This window comes from Papio anubis, chromosome 10 (genome assembly GCF_008728515.1).
Source record: "Papio anubis isolate 15944 chromosome 10, Panubis1.0, whole genome shotgun sequence".
NCBI lineage: Eukaryota > Metazoa > Chordata > Mammalia > Primates > Cercopithecidae > Papio > Papio anubis.
Genome location: NC_044985.1, coordinates 122,974,523 through 122,982,238, shown reverse-complemented (window position 1 = coordinate 122,982,238; position 7,716 = coordinate 122,974,523).

Below are 7,716 nucleotides of genomic sequence, written 5' to 3'. Positions count from 1 at the left end.
CAGCACCCACCAGCACCCAGCAGCATCCGACTCACCCTTGCTTAGTCTGCCAGGAGTGGCTGGTCTATGTCTTCCTATTTTTCTCTACAGCTGGGAGGGAGGATGGCCGTGGAGCAGCCGGGGCACTAGGTCCACAGTGGTTCCTGGTGTTCCTGGCGTGGTCTTTGGAGGCGGTTGCCGCTTTCTTTGTGGCCCCCTCCATTCTGGCTGCTTCTCAAGCCCTGGAGGGACCTATGCGTGGGTGTGGGAGGCCTGGTGCCCGTGGCTGTTGGGTGGGGGCTGGTGAGTAGCTGCCTCCCAAGTTGGTCCTGGATTTTGGCTGCCCCGGGGCAGGTCGGCAGCGTTGTCTTCCCTGAGACTTTGCTGCTTGAGCCCCATCCACTCCTCCTAAACCCGACTCCCCTCCGGCTGCCCAGGTCAGTGCACCTGGACCTTGGAAGAGCCCACGGGCTAGTCGGTCCGTGGCTCCATCCCCTGCACCTGTGCCTGCCCCTCTCTCACACGCCTCCTGCTAAAGCAGCACTGAAAGGGGAATCGTGGGGAAGTGCGAGCAACAGCTGGGCCCAAGGAATACTCAGAAATGACTGAGGATCATTTTCCTGAGCTGAAGGTATAATAACGAATGTCAGTTTAAAGGCAAAATCGCTGCAAGAGGCCAGCCACTTTCTGACACAAAAATCACACATTGCACAAAAAAGAAACCCTTCTTAAGGAAACCCACCAGTAAGCAACCAGACAAATCCACGTCCCTCCAAAGCAGCTGCTCCAACAGGAGCCTCAGAGTCATTTGAAAGGGTAAAGTTTGCCCTAAGGAACTCGTATCTGGTTATATGGGACCCTAGAGAGCACAGGAATCTGAGATACAGGCAGCAGCTACAACCTCTCAGGCAGAAGCTGAGCGCCTGTCTACTAGGGTACCTTGAAATTCCGCTGGGAAGCGCTTGCCAGGTCAGCAGCAGGACCAGGGTGACTGCAGAGCTCACAGGAGTGGGGCTGCTGGAATCCCTGTGGAAGATACCCTCTGGGTGCCAATGGAACCCACTGGAAGCTGTCCTGTGGGGGCCAGTGGAATTTGCTGGGGAGCCGCCCACATGGCAGTGCCCGTGATGTCCACTGGGGTGAGCGTCCTGGGCGTCCCATGCCTTGATGGCGGCCATGCTGTTGGAACAAGCTGGGAGGGACATGGAACCTAGAGATAGGCCCCTTCCTCTGCCATGCCTGGTGGTACCCTCCATGGATGAAGCCTGGTGCTGCCAGCTTGCAAAGGAGCCACGTTCACAGCCCAGCTCCCCGCATCACAGGGAAGGTCCAAGGAGGGCAGAGTTGGAGCTGAATGGTAATAAAGGGATACTAGCACACAGTGTTTGTTTATGATATATGTATACTACTGCACTACTGTACTAATGCGCCTTAGAAAAACACAAACCCAAGGGCCGGGTGCCATGGCTCATGCCTGTAGTCCCAGCAGTTTGGGAGGCAGAGACAGGCAGATCATTTGAGGTCAGGAGTTCAAGACTAGCCTGGCCAACATGGAGAAACTCCATCTCTACTAAAAATACAAAAATTAGCCAGGTGTGGTGGCTAATTTTTGCACCTGTGGTCCCAGCTACTTGGGAGGCTCAGGCAGGACAATTGCTTGAACCTGGGAGATGGAGGTTGCTGTGAGTCGAGCCCACGTCACTGCACTCCAGCCCGGGTGAGAGCGAGACTCCGTCTCAAAAAACAAAACAACAAAATACACCAAAAATCAAACAAACAAAAACACGAACCAGAGAAATTTACCATTAGTGTGAGCAGTTTTGTTAATTATGACTGTTTTAATTCTTTGTGACATAGTGTGCAAAGGTTTGTTTCTGGCTGGGCACGGTAGCTCACGCCTGTAATCCCAGCACTTTGGGAGGCAGAGGTGGGAGGATCGCTTGAGCCCAGGAGTTCAAGACTAGACTGGGCAACACGGCGAAACCCCGTCTCTACAAAAAATTAAAAAATTAGCTGAGCATGGTGGCACACGCCGGTGGTCCTAGCTACTTGGAGGCTGAGGTGGGAGCATTGCTTGAGCCCAGAAAGTTGAGGCTGCAGTGAGCTGTGATCACACCACTGCACTACAGCCTGGGCGACAGAGCAAGATCCCGTCTCAAAATAAATGATAAAATAAAATAAAAAAACAAAAAAACCCCCAAAATCCAAAGGTCTGTTTCTACGTTCATTTTATTTGTAACTTGGTTTTAATGACAATCATTGCTGGAAAGGAACTGCTTACAAAGTCACGTAGATCCAAATGAAAGAAGGCTGCGCTTATTAAATATGCTTTACCCTTTCACTTCCACCAATTACACAAAGGATTTTGTTCAAATTTTGTCTAGTCAGTGCCCATCTTCCCTGATGTTAATAATTTGCTCTTGCAAATTAATTGGGAGTTGTATTTAAAGGTTTTTAACAAGCATATTTAAAACTCACTAGGATCCTTTATTTGGAAGATTTTCAAACAGACTGAAAAAAATTCTGTCCTTAAATTTTTAAAGTGTCCATATATGAGAATTTTTGTAGAAGACAAATTTTTTTAAGCCACAAAATTATATAACAGTGGAAAATTTTTTAAGCCCTCTGTTTTTAAAGTGCAATCTCCATTGAATTGTTTTATTTAACACCACTGCCCCCCCCCCCTCCATTTTCTCATTCTTTATTCAAATGCCAACTTTACCTTGAGGAGCAGACTGTGTTTATTTTTCCATAAAATATCTGTAAATAGCATAGACTGTCAGTCACCGGCCACTTAGAAAAGTCTGCAAACAGAAACCATGTGTATATTGTAAGGGAAGAGAGTGCCACGTCCTCCCAGTGGTGGAGAGGAAGATTGGGAGGGTGTCCAGGACGTGCCTGGGCCTGGAGAGTCCCCATCTCTTCTCCAGCTCCTCTACAGAGCCATGGTACCGCTGCAGCCACTGGCTGAGTGGACACCAGACCTCCGGCCCTGTGGTGGGATGGTTCAGGGGCCACTGCCTCCAACCCTGTGAGTGGGAAGCTGGTCTGAGGAAGGGGATGTGAGGGCCACATGACCTCCCGGAGGGAGGCGAGTGGGCAGATCGAGTGTCTCCATCCTTGAGGGGAGGAGGGCAACGAGAGTTCCTTAGGGGCCTCGGAGGGGCTGGAGAACCTTTAAGGGGGTGGGGGCGGATTCCTTTGTTGTTATTGTTGTTTTTAATCTGTTGGGCATTAAGGACATGGCAGCAATAGACCTGTGCGCCAAATTACTGACAAAGGGGGGAAGAAAAGAACATCCCATCTGGCTGGGTGGGGACAGAACAGGGTGGAGGGAGCACCTGGGTATGTCAGGTGAGGAATGTCAGAGGGAGCCGTCCACCCACGTGGCCAGCGGAACGGAGCGTGGGAGGAGGCCCAGGAACACCTGAGATCAGAACCCACAGGGCACGTGAGAAGATCCAATTCCAGCGCGCAAAGGAACTCCAGGCGCTTCCAAACGCGCCCGCATCATGAAAACATCCAGCGGACGATTAAAGACGCGATCCTGGTGCAGACCCTGACCCGAGGAAGGAAAAGGGTGAGAAATAGGCAGACATAGCAGAGTGGGAAAGAGGCAGATGCGGACGGAAAGCAGGAGGCTTGGGGGTCGGGCCCAGGAGACCTGATCTGAGAGTAACAAGTTACAGGAGCGCGGAAAATCACAGATGGGGGAAGGGCAGCCATTAAATATTGGAACTCTCCCCTGAGCTGGGGGACGCCGGCAGAGGAAGGGCTCAGGGAGTTCCAGGTTCAGCTGATGAGAAAAGATGTACTCTGCACTATGTCATGGGAACAGCTTCCGAACTCTGCATACACACGGTATTCTTCCCTTCATATGAAACTCTAGAAACAACAAATTGCATCCACAGTGATGGAAATCAGACCAGTGGTTGTCAGGGGCCACCGAGTTGACTGGGACAGTGATGGAAATTTTAATGAATACATAGATGTATAAACATGTCAAAACATGTACTTTTTAAAATGGATCCATTTTATTATATGCAAATGTTACTAAATAACTTTGAATGGAAAATTATAAGTGCTGTACTTTCTGCATCGAGAAAAAGAAAGCCAATCATTTTTCAATCAAAAGGAATATGTTACCTAAAAAAGCAAAACAATCGGAATGGTCTCAGGCTTCTCGTCTACAACACTGCAAGCCAAAAACAGTGGAAGAGCAAAGACTGCAACCCAGGAGCCCCTGTTCCCAATAGATCGTTGAAGTGTTAGGAGCAGAAGGTGTTTGAAGATACATTAAAAACTCAGTGAGTTTATCGCCTAAGTGCCTCATCTAGGAAAACACCAGAGAAATAGTTCTAATGAAATGACAAACCCAGCAACGACATAGCAGAGACCTCCGGATGAAGGAGGATGGAGAGGAAGGAAGCAGTGGCATTAGGAAGCTTCATCTGCTCGGAGGCATCCTGAGGGGCTCAGCGTTTGGGAGCAGCGGAGTGGCGCAAACCCTGCAGGGTGGCTGGGTCTGGTCTCCACAGGGGATGGCAGAAGCATAAGAGAAACTGAGGCCACGGTGTGAGTGGGAACCTGGTTGCAGTGGGTTATGGGATGAGAGAGACAGTGTGTGTTTGGTGCGCATAAGTAATTGTCTTTTTCTTTTTTTTCTCACTCTGCCACCCAGGTTGGAGTGCAATCTAGGTTCACTGCAACCTCCACCTGGGTTCAAGCAATTCTTCCTGTCTCAGCCTCCTGAGTAGCTGGGATTACAAGTGCCCATCACCATGCCCGGCTAATTTTTTTTTTTTTTTTTTTAGTAGAGACAGGATTTCAAATCCTCTTAAGGGCACATTGATAAGTCTGGTTGAAAACAGGATTTGCCTCATCCAAAGCAGGAAGAAGTGACTGTGATGAAGATGAAGGCACAGCCATGAAAGATTAATTATTCTGTAACTCAAGAGGGTCTGTCTAGGGCCCAGGGACCCATGTTTTCCTTATTAACCAAAAATAAGTAAGAAGGGTGATGATTGTGTCTGCACCCTGGGCGTCTGCGTGTTGATTTGGTGATGAATGGCGCACCATTGCCATGAGGTGGCAGTTCTTTCCTGACTGGAAGATGGTAACAGCCCTGCCCCATTTCCCCGCCGTATTTATACTGGACTTCAGAGAACTGTGAAAGCCCATCTGGAAACCAGTCAAGGCAGATGAGTGCCCCTCACACACCCTGTGGAGAGCACCACCCTTCCCTCCACTATCATCACCAGCAACAAACATTTGCTGCAACCCACGGTGTGCAAGGCAGAGGGCCCGGTGCTGCAGGGACAGAAAAAGGAATGAAGGACAAAAGAACATGACAGAAGAGAAAGGAAGGACGTCTCTGTTCTCCAGGGATTTGTCATCCACCTGGGTGCTGGTCTGATGTCCCTGAGTCACTGAAGCAATGCCAGCAGCATTTTTATGGGCAGAAAGATCAATGCCCATAAATCCTCCCTGTCAAAGGTGATCTAAGATTCTACTGGTTCAGGCTGGGCTCCGAGTCACCTATTTATTCAAGTTATAATTACTGAGCTCCACTGCAGAGGCTGCTGGCCACACCCTTATTTCCTAGAAATGGAACTCTTTCTAGCAGCGTGTATGACTGTCTGGAATAAAACGACACCTCCCAGACTCTCCCGTATCTATGTTTGGCCACATAACTAGCATCCGCTTCGTGGGATGTAACTGGAAGTGTTGTGTGCTACTTCCCTAAAGGGAAGTAGCTGTGCCCCGAATCAACCCTCCTCCTTCCTGCTGTCTGACTTATGGATATACAGGTTAGATTTAAGCAGCCATCTCAGACTACGAGAACACCGGGATACAGTGGAGCAGAGAATGGAAGGGGCCTGGATCCCTGCTGGCTGTGTGGAGCCGAGCTGCCCACACCACTTGCACTGTCCACCTTTGCAGTTTCTGCTTGAGGGAACAAAATCTTGTGTGGTTGGGTCAATGGTAATTCAGGGTCTCTGTTCTTTGCTGCTGAACCTACTCCTGGTGGATATAAGCGCCTGCTGTGCTTCAGGACCCTGTGCTGAAGACTGGGACTTCGAGAGTGGATAAGAGAAAGACAGCGCGTGCTCCCAGGGAGCTTAGAGTCGAGAGAGGGAGAGAGACAGATCAAAGACATCATGTTACCTGAAATAAACCAGGCACTGAAAGACACATTCTGCATGATCTCACCCACATATAGAATCCAAAACTCTGATCTCATAGAAATAGAGAGTGGAACAGTGGTTCCTAGAGGCTGGAGGGGTTCGGGTAGGAGCTTGGTCAATGGGTGCAAAGTTCCAGTGAGACGGGAAGGACAGGTCTGGTGCGCTATGACACAGTGGATTAATAAGAACATACTATATATTTCAAGAAAGCTGGCAAAGAGGATCTCAGTGTTATCACAACACAGAAATGATAAAGGTCTGAGGAGGCTGACATGCTAACTACCCTAATTTGATTATTATGCCACATGTGCACACATGGAAACATCATGGCGAACCCCAGAAACATGTACAATTGTTATGCGTCAATTCAAAACAAAATTTTTTTTAAAAAGTAAGCTAATGAACACATTCACCCAAGCTGATAAATTCAATAAACTAAGGAAATGGCTGGCTTGCTAAGTTAGAGAATAATGGAGACAGACAGCAAATAGCAGCTAGAAAGGGCTTCTGAAGGAGGCGGGTTTTAGGGAAAGGTAGAAAGAGGAGTAAAGTGCATTATAAGAAATTGTCTCCTATTATTAATCTTGGCCAAAATTCAGAAATGGGAAGAGAGAGGCTGATCCATCTGCAGCCGACAAGGGCATTTGTACAGGGCAAGGACCCAACCCCGCAGCAGGGAAGGGAGCTCCTCCCACGCCTGGGCAGGTGGTCCTGGGGTGTCCTCAGTGGGTCAAGCCCTGGGGCTGTAGCTGGCTGCCGTCGGGTTGCATCCAGCTCAGGGAACACTCAGTCACTAGCCTGAGTCTCCAGACTGCCTGGGACACAACGGCTTTTTGCATGAATGCAGATTCCTGGGCCCTGCTCATTGGAGATTTCTGATTTTGTGGAATTAAATTGTATTGGTGAGATCTAAAAAGCCCGAGGAATAATGAACTTTCAAAAACTCAGATTGAAAAGGGGTTTCAGGTGGTCCGGCCCAAACACCCACAGGGCTGTGACCGCCTCTCACCTTTACCTGCCTGCACAGCTGCCAGCAGAGGCAGGTTCTGCCATTCCAGGGCTTCAGTCTTCTCCCTGTAGGGAATTGTATTGAAAGGAAATCTGTGCCGGGAGTGGTAGCTCACGCCTGTAATCTCAGCACTTTGGGAGGCTGAAGCAGGCGGATCACTTGAAGTTAGGAGTTCGAGACCAGCCTGGCCAACATGGTGAAACCCTGTCTTTACTAAAAATACAAAAAGTAGCCGAGCATAGTGGTGGGCACCGGTCATCCCAGCTACTCAGTGGGCTGCGGCAGGAGAATCACTTGAACCTGGGAGGCAGAGGTTGCAGTGAGTTAAGATTGTGCCACTGCACTCCAGCCTAGGTGACAGAGCAAGACTCTATCTCTAAATAAATAGATAATGAAGAAAGGAGATCTGACCCCCCTTGCAGGGCTGCCTCTGGAACTACCGAAAATAAGATTAATCTCTTTTCCAAATGAGAAGCTTTCAACTATGTGGGGCCACTTACTACGGCCCTGGACATCTCCTCTTTCCTGGGCTAACTATCC